General features: G+C 39.9%; 1 long non-coding RNA gene across 1 annotated transcript; it reads right to left on the bottom strand.

Moving 5' to 3' along the window:
- Positions 1-1,106: 1,106 nt before the first annotated feature.
- Positions 1,107-7,855, bottom strand: LOC142156461 (uncharacterized). Its single transcript, XR_012692507.1, has 2 exons — positions 7,041-7,855; positions 1,107-2,707 (listed from the first exon to the last, which is right to left on the bottom strand). It is a non-coding gene; the product is annotated as an uncharacterized LOC142156461 (long non-coding RNA).
- Positions 7,856-9,333: the final 1,478 nt, after the last annotated feature.

Below are 9,333 nucleotides of genomic sequence, written 5' to 3'. Positions count from 1 at the left end.
AGCATTAACAGAGCAGAGAGGAAGGAGGCACGCCGGCGCTGAGATCAGGTGAGTAAATCTTTTTTTTTTATGCTACCCTGCTCCCCCCACCAACGAGGAGAAGCCCAGAACCTGCCCGCAAAACCCCCAACCCCCCCCCCCCCCCGCCGCAAAAAAAAAAAAATCATGCCCAGAGCTGTCAGACAGCAACTGACAGCAGGGGCAGGTTAGGTCATACGGGCGACGGGGGGAAGCCGCGGAGAGAGGGGGGCCCGGAGCGGTTGCTGTCAGTTATAAACTGACAGCAGGAAAGTTCATGCGGCAGCGGGGGGCCCTTGGAGAGAGGGGGGCCCGGGGCACATGCCCCCTGTGCCCCCCCCTTAATCCGGCTATGGCTATAATGCTGCATATCTGTTTGGAGCAAGTTCCTCTATGCTCTCAATGTATTCATACAATTATTGACTCTATTCATATCTCCACTTATCCTCACCTGGACAAGTCCTCACCTCCTCGCAGTGGTACAACTTGCTGTCCGCAGACCACTGACGCCTCCTCTACCTACCTGCACCTGGACAAGTATTCTCATCACAGCAGTGGTACAACTTGCTGAACGCAGACCACTGACTTCCCGCTACCCTACCTGCACCTGGACAAGTCTTCTCATCACAGCAGTGGTACAACTTGCTGAACGCAGACCACTGACTCTCCCATTACCTTCCTTCACCTGCTCACGTCCACCCGGCTCTCCGTGGTTGAAACCTGCCTTCCACTATAGCTGCAAGTCGCTGACTTATCTACCAGTATAGCAGCAAGTCGTTGACTCATCTACCAATATAGCTGCAAGTCACTGACTACCATCAATTCCATTGGCATCCTCTCTCCATCTGCTGTTATATACGTTCCACTATTCACCCTGCTGCCAGAGGACCGCTGTGCAAACTCCGCCCCTCTGGTAAGCATAGCCACCTGGTGAATCCTGGGCAGAACTCCTAGTGCCCGTGACACCCCGCTGGTGAGAGTGTTGGGGTATCGGGGTTCACCGATACTTCTATCAAGCACCTTCAATGTCAGTCAGATATTTCTTTGTTTTCAGTCGACTGGTGAACAGAAAATACTCAACACCTGTATGATATAATGCTGAGCAGCTTTTATTCTGTTCCAATTTGAGACCACTTCAGCGCTTATTTTTATACATGTAAGTCTAGGGGTATAGATTCTGAACAACCAATTATAAGACAGTAAAATAATGAAAGAAAATCAATTAACAATATATATATTTCAGTTTTACATCAAAGATCAAACAACTCTTTCTTCTTTGTGTGTTATCTCTTTCCAGGCTTTTCGCCAATATCCTTGTGCTGCCCCCATCTTTGAGTCCTTGGGTTTTATCTTATCAAGAAAGTTGCTACATGTTCTTGGGATGTTTTCGTTGATGGGAACATGGCGCTGCGTGGCCAACCTTGAATAATTTGTCTTTTTAAACTGAAAATAATATCTGCTTAATTTCTCTTAAAGTCATAGCATAACATATTAGCATCTAAAGCTTAGCACATGATAGATATTAAATCAATAATCATACAATTCCACTCTAACATTCCCCTCTTTGATTAAATATCAACTATTAACCTCTACCTATCAGTCATGGCGATACTCAGCAGAAGACAGTTAGTACCTACATTTAAACATATGGTATCATAAGGACCCCATATGATTAGAACAAGAATTCATTAAGCACATATCTCTGGTACTTTATCACCATAACTTTTCTTTCCCTACTTAATGTTTTATCTCGGTGCATAGAGGGGAATACTTTGCTAATATCTATTCAAAAGCTTTCTTGTATTACATGTTAAGTAGCAGTTCCATATAATCATTATAGTTAGTACAAGAAGAATTAGTATCAATGGATGAATCAAGATATTCATTGCTTTCTATATGGAATAAGATTCATTAACAAATATGTCCCACTAATGAATAGGACATCAATTTTCATTCTGGTTTCTCGATGGTCACTGTCAATCTCTTGTTGCAGACTGTGCAGGTTTTTGGTTTGATTGTTGACCATTGCTGATAATGTTCACTGTTTGTCTCAGACATTAAACTTGTAGAAATTTCTGTGATCATTACTGGTTTTGGAAGCTCATTATTTTTCCTGCAGGAACAACAATCAAGTGTCAGTAATTTCTTAATCAGCCATATAACAATTTTCTCTACCACATATACAATGAGCTGGATTGCCAAACCCTTTGCTACTAATGGCAATATTCCCAATATTCAAAATGAATCATTGCTGACAACTTTGCCAACGAGGTTATGTATTCACAAAGGCATTTTCAAAGTTTATTCTCCTATGAGTGCAAATTGTTGAGCACTCCTTCCCCTTCTGTTTCTCACAGTGACATAGGCAATTTGTCACTTATCTGTCTGTTTCATACTGTGTTAGGGAGGCATGGACCCCTACTTCATGCAGAAATATTCTGGTAAGACATATCAATACCATAAGACAGTCATTTCTATTTATCAGAACAAGACTCCCCTGATTTGAAGACTTTGCAGTGTGATGCGTGAATCCAGGTGTCTTTTTCCTGTACTTTCACTGCCATGGGAGTCATCAACAGGACTTGATAAGGACCCTTATATCTGGGTTCAAGACGTCTCCTGATGTGCTTTCTTATGACCACCCAGTCCCCAGATAGCAGTTTATGGGTACCTGTATCAAAATTAGGGTCTGGAATGGAGGAGAACATTTGACCATATATTTCAGTTAGTTGTTTCTGTAATAAAGCAACATAATTCAACAAATCACCACGTACATGCTGTAGTTGCTATGGAAAATAACAGCCTGTTCTGTGTGCTGTGCCAAACAGTATCTCATTTGGTGCTAAACCTGTGTCTCTTCATAAGTGTAGTTCTAATGTTAAACAGAACTATTGGTAAATATTCTAACCAAGTCTTTTTGGTTTCTTGCATAATTTTCTGTAGTTTCAATTTAATGTCACCTGCTGGTGGCCTATAAGGAGTGTGAAAAACTTGTGATACTCCCAAGTTCTTCATTACATGCTTCATTATCTCTTCTGTAAAGGTTGTACCTCTATCTGATTCAATAACTTCAGGTATCCCATATCTATAGATGACTTCTGAGATTAATTTCTTTGCTGTATTTTTAGCAGTAGCTTTTCCTTCTAACACATACTCGTAGGTACCACATTTAGGAAGTTGTATATAGTCGATCTGAAGTCTCTGAAAGGGATAGAAAGCCTTTGGGGTCTTTACTCTTTGCCCTGGATTGTGTATTCCACATATCCAGCAAGCTGCCACATAGTTTGTGTCCGCACAGTTAAATCCAGGGGCAATCCAATTTTTCCATACCCTATTAGTCATTGCCTCTTTGGAATGATGTACTTGTCCATGTGCAATCTGAGTCATTACTGGGTATAAGGCTCTTGGTAGGCACCATTTATTTTCTTTTGACCATATTCCTTGCTCATCAAGCTGTGCACCTTCTTTTTCCCACTTATTCTTTTCTTCCTTTGTTGCTTGTTTCTGAAAGTCTTTAAGGCTTTGTAGGTCTGGGAATTGAAATTTGTCTGTGTCACCTTCTGTTGAGTCTACACGAAATGTAGTATTCTTTGGTTGGAGGGCTGCCTTTTTTTGCTGCCTGATCTGCAAAGTTATTTCCTCTTGCTTCTGGAGTTTGTTCTCTAGTGTGAGCTTGAACCTTTATAATTCCCACTTGTTTAGGGAGTTCCAATGCTCTAAACAGTTGATTAATCAAGTTTGCATGTTTGATGGATTTTCCATTTGATTCTTGGAAATCTCTGCTTTTCCAAATGGGACCGAAGTCATGCGCCACTCCCCAGGCATAATGTGAATCTGTATATACATTGGCTTTTTGTCCTTCTGCATATACACAAGCTTTAGTTAGAGCTATCAATTCTGCTTCTTGTGCTGATGTTCCATTAGACAGTGTTCCTGAGTCAAGCACCTCTTCCTCAGTTGTGATGGCATAACCTGTATATGGAACTCCATCCACATAGTATCTAGATCCATCTACATAAAGAGTTAGGGTTGCATCTGAAAGTGGTGTGTCAGTAACATTATGCAAAGCTCAAGTTTCTAATTTCATAAGTTCCAAACAATCATGTGAAAATTTTTGTGTGTGTATTTCTTCAGTTTCTTCTTCAGACACTTCACTCAGGTCCTCATATCCCCTGTCTGATGATTCATCTTCTTTGCGACTCCCCTTACTCCCCTCTTCTGAATCATCAATGGGGAGCAGGGTTACTGGATTGAGGACTGTGCAATTGGTAATTGTTACATGTGAGGCGCTGAGCAAGGCTACCTGATATTTAGTTAGTCTGGCTGCAGACAAATGTCTTGTTTTTGCTTGATTAAGAATTTCTGTGACTGTATGTGGAACTTGAGTAATAAGTGCATGGTCCAATACCATATCTGCTACCTTTTCTTTCAGTATTGCTGCTGCTACTGCTTGTATACATGATGGAGAACCTCTTATAACTGGATCGAGTTGTGCAGAATAATAGGCCAGTGGCCTTTGCTTCAGCCCATGTTTCTGTGTGAGGACCCCTAGAGCATGTCCTGACTGCTCATAGCAGAACAATGTGAAAGGCTTCAGATAGTCTGGTAGTCCAAGTGCTGGTGCAGTAGAGATAGCATGTTTCAGGGCTTGCACTGCATTCTCTATTTCAGTTATATTGAGTGGTTCTGTTCCCTGTTGTTTCCTCAAGCATTCATACAGTGGTTGCATAAGAATTGAAGCTGAAGGAATCCACTCTCTGCAATATCCGAGGAGTCCCAAAAAGGCTCTGATTTCTTTGACTGTTTTTGGTGTCTTCATGTCTCGTATAACTTTAACTCTTTCAGTTGTAAGATGTCTGGTTCCTGCAGAGATACAATGTCCTAAGAATATTACTTTTTCCTGTACTAGTTGCAACTTGCTTGGTGATACTCTGCAGTCTTGTTCGGCCAGAAAACAAAGTAATGACAGTGTTTCTGCTTTGCATTCTTCTTCAGCTTCTGCAGCCACCATGAGATCATCTACATATTGAATGAGTTGAGTAGTTGGATTGATAGGCCTCCATCCTTGTAGAATTAGTGCCATTGCTTCTGAAAATTCTGATAGGCTGGTGGCTCCTCCTTGAGAGAGTCTTGTCCAACAATATTGGTTTCCATCATGGGTGAAGGCTAGAAGGAGTTGACTATCTTCTGTGATTGGGACTGAGAAGAAAGCATTTGCCAAGTCAATTACTGAAAACCATTTTGCATTTGGCGGTATCTGATTAAGCAAAGTGTGGGGGTTGGGTACAATGGGAGTGTTGATCAGAAGTCTTTTGTTGACCTCTCTTAGGTCATAAACCATCCAGTATTGCACCCCCTTGTCCGACATCTTGTTTCTTTACTGGGAATAGGGGTGTAGAATAAGGAGAGCGACATTTTCTTAACACCCCTATTTGTAGATATTCTTGTATTTGTTCTGATATCGCTTTGGTTTGAGCTGCAGCAAGTGGTTACTGTTTAATTGAGACAGGATGTGTTCCTGGCTTTAGTGTCGGTTTTACAGGATTTACTTTAAGTGTGCCCACATCGTGTTTTCCTTTGGACCATAACTTGTCTGGTACTATGTTCAGCCAATCTGGTAGATTAACAGTCTTATCCTTGTGACATGTGCTCATCTGCTCTAGCATCTAGATTGCTGCTGTAAGCTCTTCTTGGACTGGAGATGGGAGTTGACTTGTGAGTTTTACTCCAGTTGGGGTGTATTTGATGCTGGCTTGTATCTTTGAAAGTACATCTGCTCCCAACAGATTATAGGGACAAGATGAGGAAGTGAGAAATTGTATTGGTACTTCAATTGTCTCTTCACCTACTAAAAGTGTGACTGGTTTACTTTCTGTTAGTTTTACTTCTTTTCCTGCTAGGCCTGTAGCAGGTAAATTAATTTTATGTTAATAGTTGTTGAGGTACCTCCTGTTTTCTTAATACAGTGCGGCTTGCTCCAGTATCAATTAGACACTCACATTCTTGACCATTAGGTAATATGATATTCACTAGGCCTTTAGTCAAGTCGTTTTTCAGAGTTTGGTTATATGTGAGCCGGAGGTACGTTGGAGTGCCAATTTCCTATGCCAGTTGTTGGTTTGTAACTTGTTCATTTCTTCTTTCCAGCCATTTCTTATGCTTGTTGCAATCTTTCTTCATGTGTCCTCTTTGTTTGCAAAAGAAACAAATTCCTTGTTTTTTCATTTCTTCCAGAGTCATGTTTTCTTTTTCCTTTATTTATTGCTCAGGTGCACCTCTTGTGTCTGTACGAACCTTCAGTCTTGATTTTCTTGAACCACATGAACGGTTTGGGACTTGTCTTTGACTTTCCTCTGCTTCTCCTTTTCCCGGTCTTCTATACCTTCTAGGACTTGGAGCATGGATTGCATTTCCATTGTTGCTGCTTCTGGTCTTATAAGGAACAATTGTTGACGATATGTTTCAGAAAGGCCATTGAGGAATCTGGTCTTAAACAGTCTGCGATGTTGGGCATTATCTTGAGTGAAGCCTTCAACTTTGTGTGCTTGAGTAGCTCTGTCACAATCTGGCAAAGCCAGTGCTGGTGCTGAAGTTGCTTTAGCTTAAAATTGGTTAAACATTTGGTTTTGCTCAGTGGAGAGTGTAAATGTCTTACTATCACCCAGAATTACTAATGCAAAAACACAGATAATAGCTCATAAAGTCTTAAATCTTTTTCATTTCCGTACAAATATTGAATTCCCATCAATGCATTACCATACCCACGATACAAAGAAGGACTTGCAGTATACTACTATTATAGCACAGTAAATAAGGGCAGTGAATGCGTTTACAACACTGATTGACTCAAAATTGTTATGAGGATAAAAATAAAAACCTTTTGCTTTCTGCACATACAGAAAAACCATCTGGTTCATGCATTTGCTATGCGAATAGCACATAAACTCTAATATCTCTTTCCAAAACAAGGTAATCATTACTCAGCAGAGTCTAGGGTTTTTAAATTCTTGATTAGTTTTTACTTATGTTTGTTGTAGCTGTGGATCAAAACATTGCAAACTTCTATTCATTGGAAGTTGGATAAATTCAATCTGGATTGAAAGGGTGCTTTGTAGCTGGAGAGCTTCTGTGAAGAAAAAAACTTTTGCATAGAGATTAACATTTATTCACTAGAAATTACAGTAACTGTTATTAATTCACATTGAACAGCTGCTAATACGACACTTGTTTAAAAGTTTCTCTTTGTAGCTTAACTGTGACGCTATGCGTTCCATACAATGAAAAACTGATTTCCTCAAAGGGCAGTCCCTAATCTCACAAACAGGGAATGTCAAAGTGACGAGACCTGGGCGAGTGTTCAAAGCCACTCCTTTCTCATCATCTCTTTGTAAACCAAATATTCACACATATTTCCAGATTCTGTGATTTCCATGTTTAAAGTACAAATATATATTCACCATTCTCGCTCACAGACGACATTTTATCTCGTAACATTTCTTTATGGGCATAACAAACCCTCCTGATTTCTGAGAACATTCATCAGCGCCATTTTCACACAGATAAAAACAGCTTGTAATATATATCTCCATGTAAAGGCTCACTCCCACAATTCTCAACTTCATTAAAGAGAAAGCTATTTTTCTCAAATTTCAGAAACAAAATTATTTTGTTCAAATACAGAAACGGCTTGTTGGACCCCAGCCAACTTGTCCGTCCACTGAATCGTGTAATGACGGACCAAAACATTTCAACACTTGTTATGCATCTCTTTAAAAGCTTAGAATTAAGCAGGCAGGCATTATATTATTTACAAAATGTACAACTTCTTTAACCTTGAAACATGTCTCTTGTAAAAAAAACAAAAAACAGACAAGACAGACAAACACAGATCTCCCTCACACAAAGTAAGACGGAGACAAAACTCACATACAGAGAAAGAAAAATCAGCTGATACCTTCCAGCCTACTGCTGTGGAACTACAAGTCCCAGCATTAGACTAAATACAAGTTAGCCTCAACATGTTATTATCACTCAGCACTCCGGACATATTTTATCAGCATTATATACATTGTCAGATAACAAAAAACAGAGTGCTTCTTATCTCAACACACTGAAATCTTTTACACAGAATAAGGGAGGGGCACATCTCACTCATTCAGCTGCGCAGGATCAAATATACATTTAGCATATCCACACATTGACCTGATCTTCATAGCCAAGCCTTTTTATACATTCTTTATTATTCAAATAAAACCCATACCATTTCTCAAAGTCTAATGTCCCTTCTGGGGGAAATCCTGCTCTCTTGAGTACTTTATGAATTCTTTTAAGAGCTTTACTACCTTCTCTCTTTTTCATTATATCCATAGGCTTGCCTATAGTAGGCATCTTACTGTTCTGTGCCCCCATTTACTGGGTTACTGGTCACAGTACTGTCAGTATCTGGGATACAATGTCTTATAAGTGAAATAAGGTAATACAATTTTCCCCTTTGTACAGACTATAAGTATCTTTAATCCTTTACCTCCTAGTCTGCCATAGGAACACCAGATGTGAGTTTTATCGGCTGTAGATTAAAAGGCTGGTACTTATGGCTGATCCGATTCTTCCCCTCAAGTCAGTGTATGGACATATAGGTTTATAATCTGGTAACATATGATTTTGTGGCCAATATGTAGTATTTCTTCATTCAAATGCACCCTAACGTAAAATATAGTTCTTTTTCATTACTTACAAAACCGTAATATGCATTTGTAGTTGTAACACCCTTTAGTCTAGGTCCCTTGCAACCTGAATATTTTCTCAGAACAATGCAGCAGGTACAATTCTTACATACACCTCTCTTATTATCTTCTAACTAAAATTGTCTACATCCATCATAATCTACAGTATCCATACATTTATCATTTCATTATCCTTTCCTCTGACTGTACATTGGGTTCATAGAATACCCTCTAATCACCTCAACTGACTTTCCTTAGACATACAAAGAAATACTGAACTGAGTAAGAAGGTAGAAATCTACACTTTTCTTACTCACCGGATTTAGTTCAGCAGTTCTCTGGACATCAGTGGAGTTTGGCGTCAGGTGTGGAGATATTGGAGCATCCCGGACGAGCCCCCAGAAATGTTGGGGTATCGGGGTTCACCGATACTTCTATCAAGCACCTTCAATGTCAGTCAGATATTTCTTTGTTTTCAGTCGACTGGTGAACAGAAAATACTCAACACCTGTATGATATAATGCTGAGCAGCTTTTATTCTGTTCCAATTTGAGACCACTTCAGCGCTTATTTTTATACATGTAAGTCTAGG

Source organism: Mixophyes fleayi, chromosome 1 (genome assembly GCF_038048845.1).
Source record: "Mixophyes fleayi isolate aMixFle1 chromosome 1, aMixFle1.hap1, whole genome shotgun sequence".
Lineage (NCBI taxonomy): Eukaryota > Metazoa > Chordata > Amphibia > Anura > Limnodynastidae > Mixophyes > Mixophyes fleayi.
Note: the sequence above shows the minus strand (reverse complement) of the source record. Positions and strands in the feature narration are given on the sequence as shown.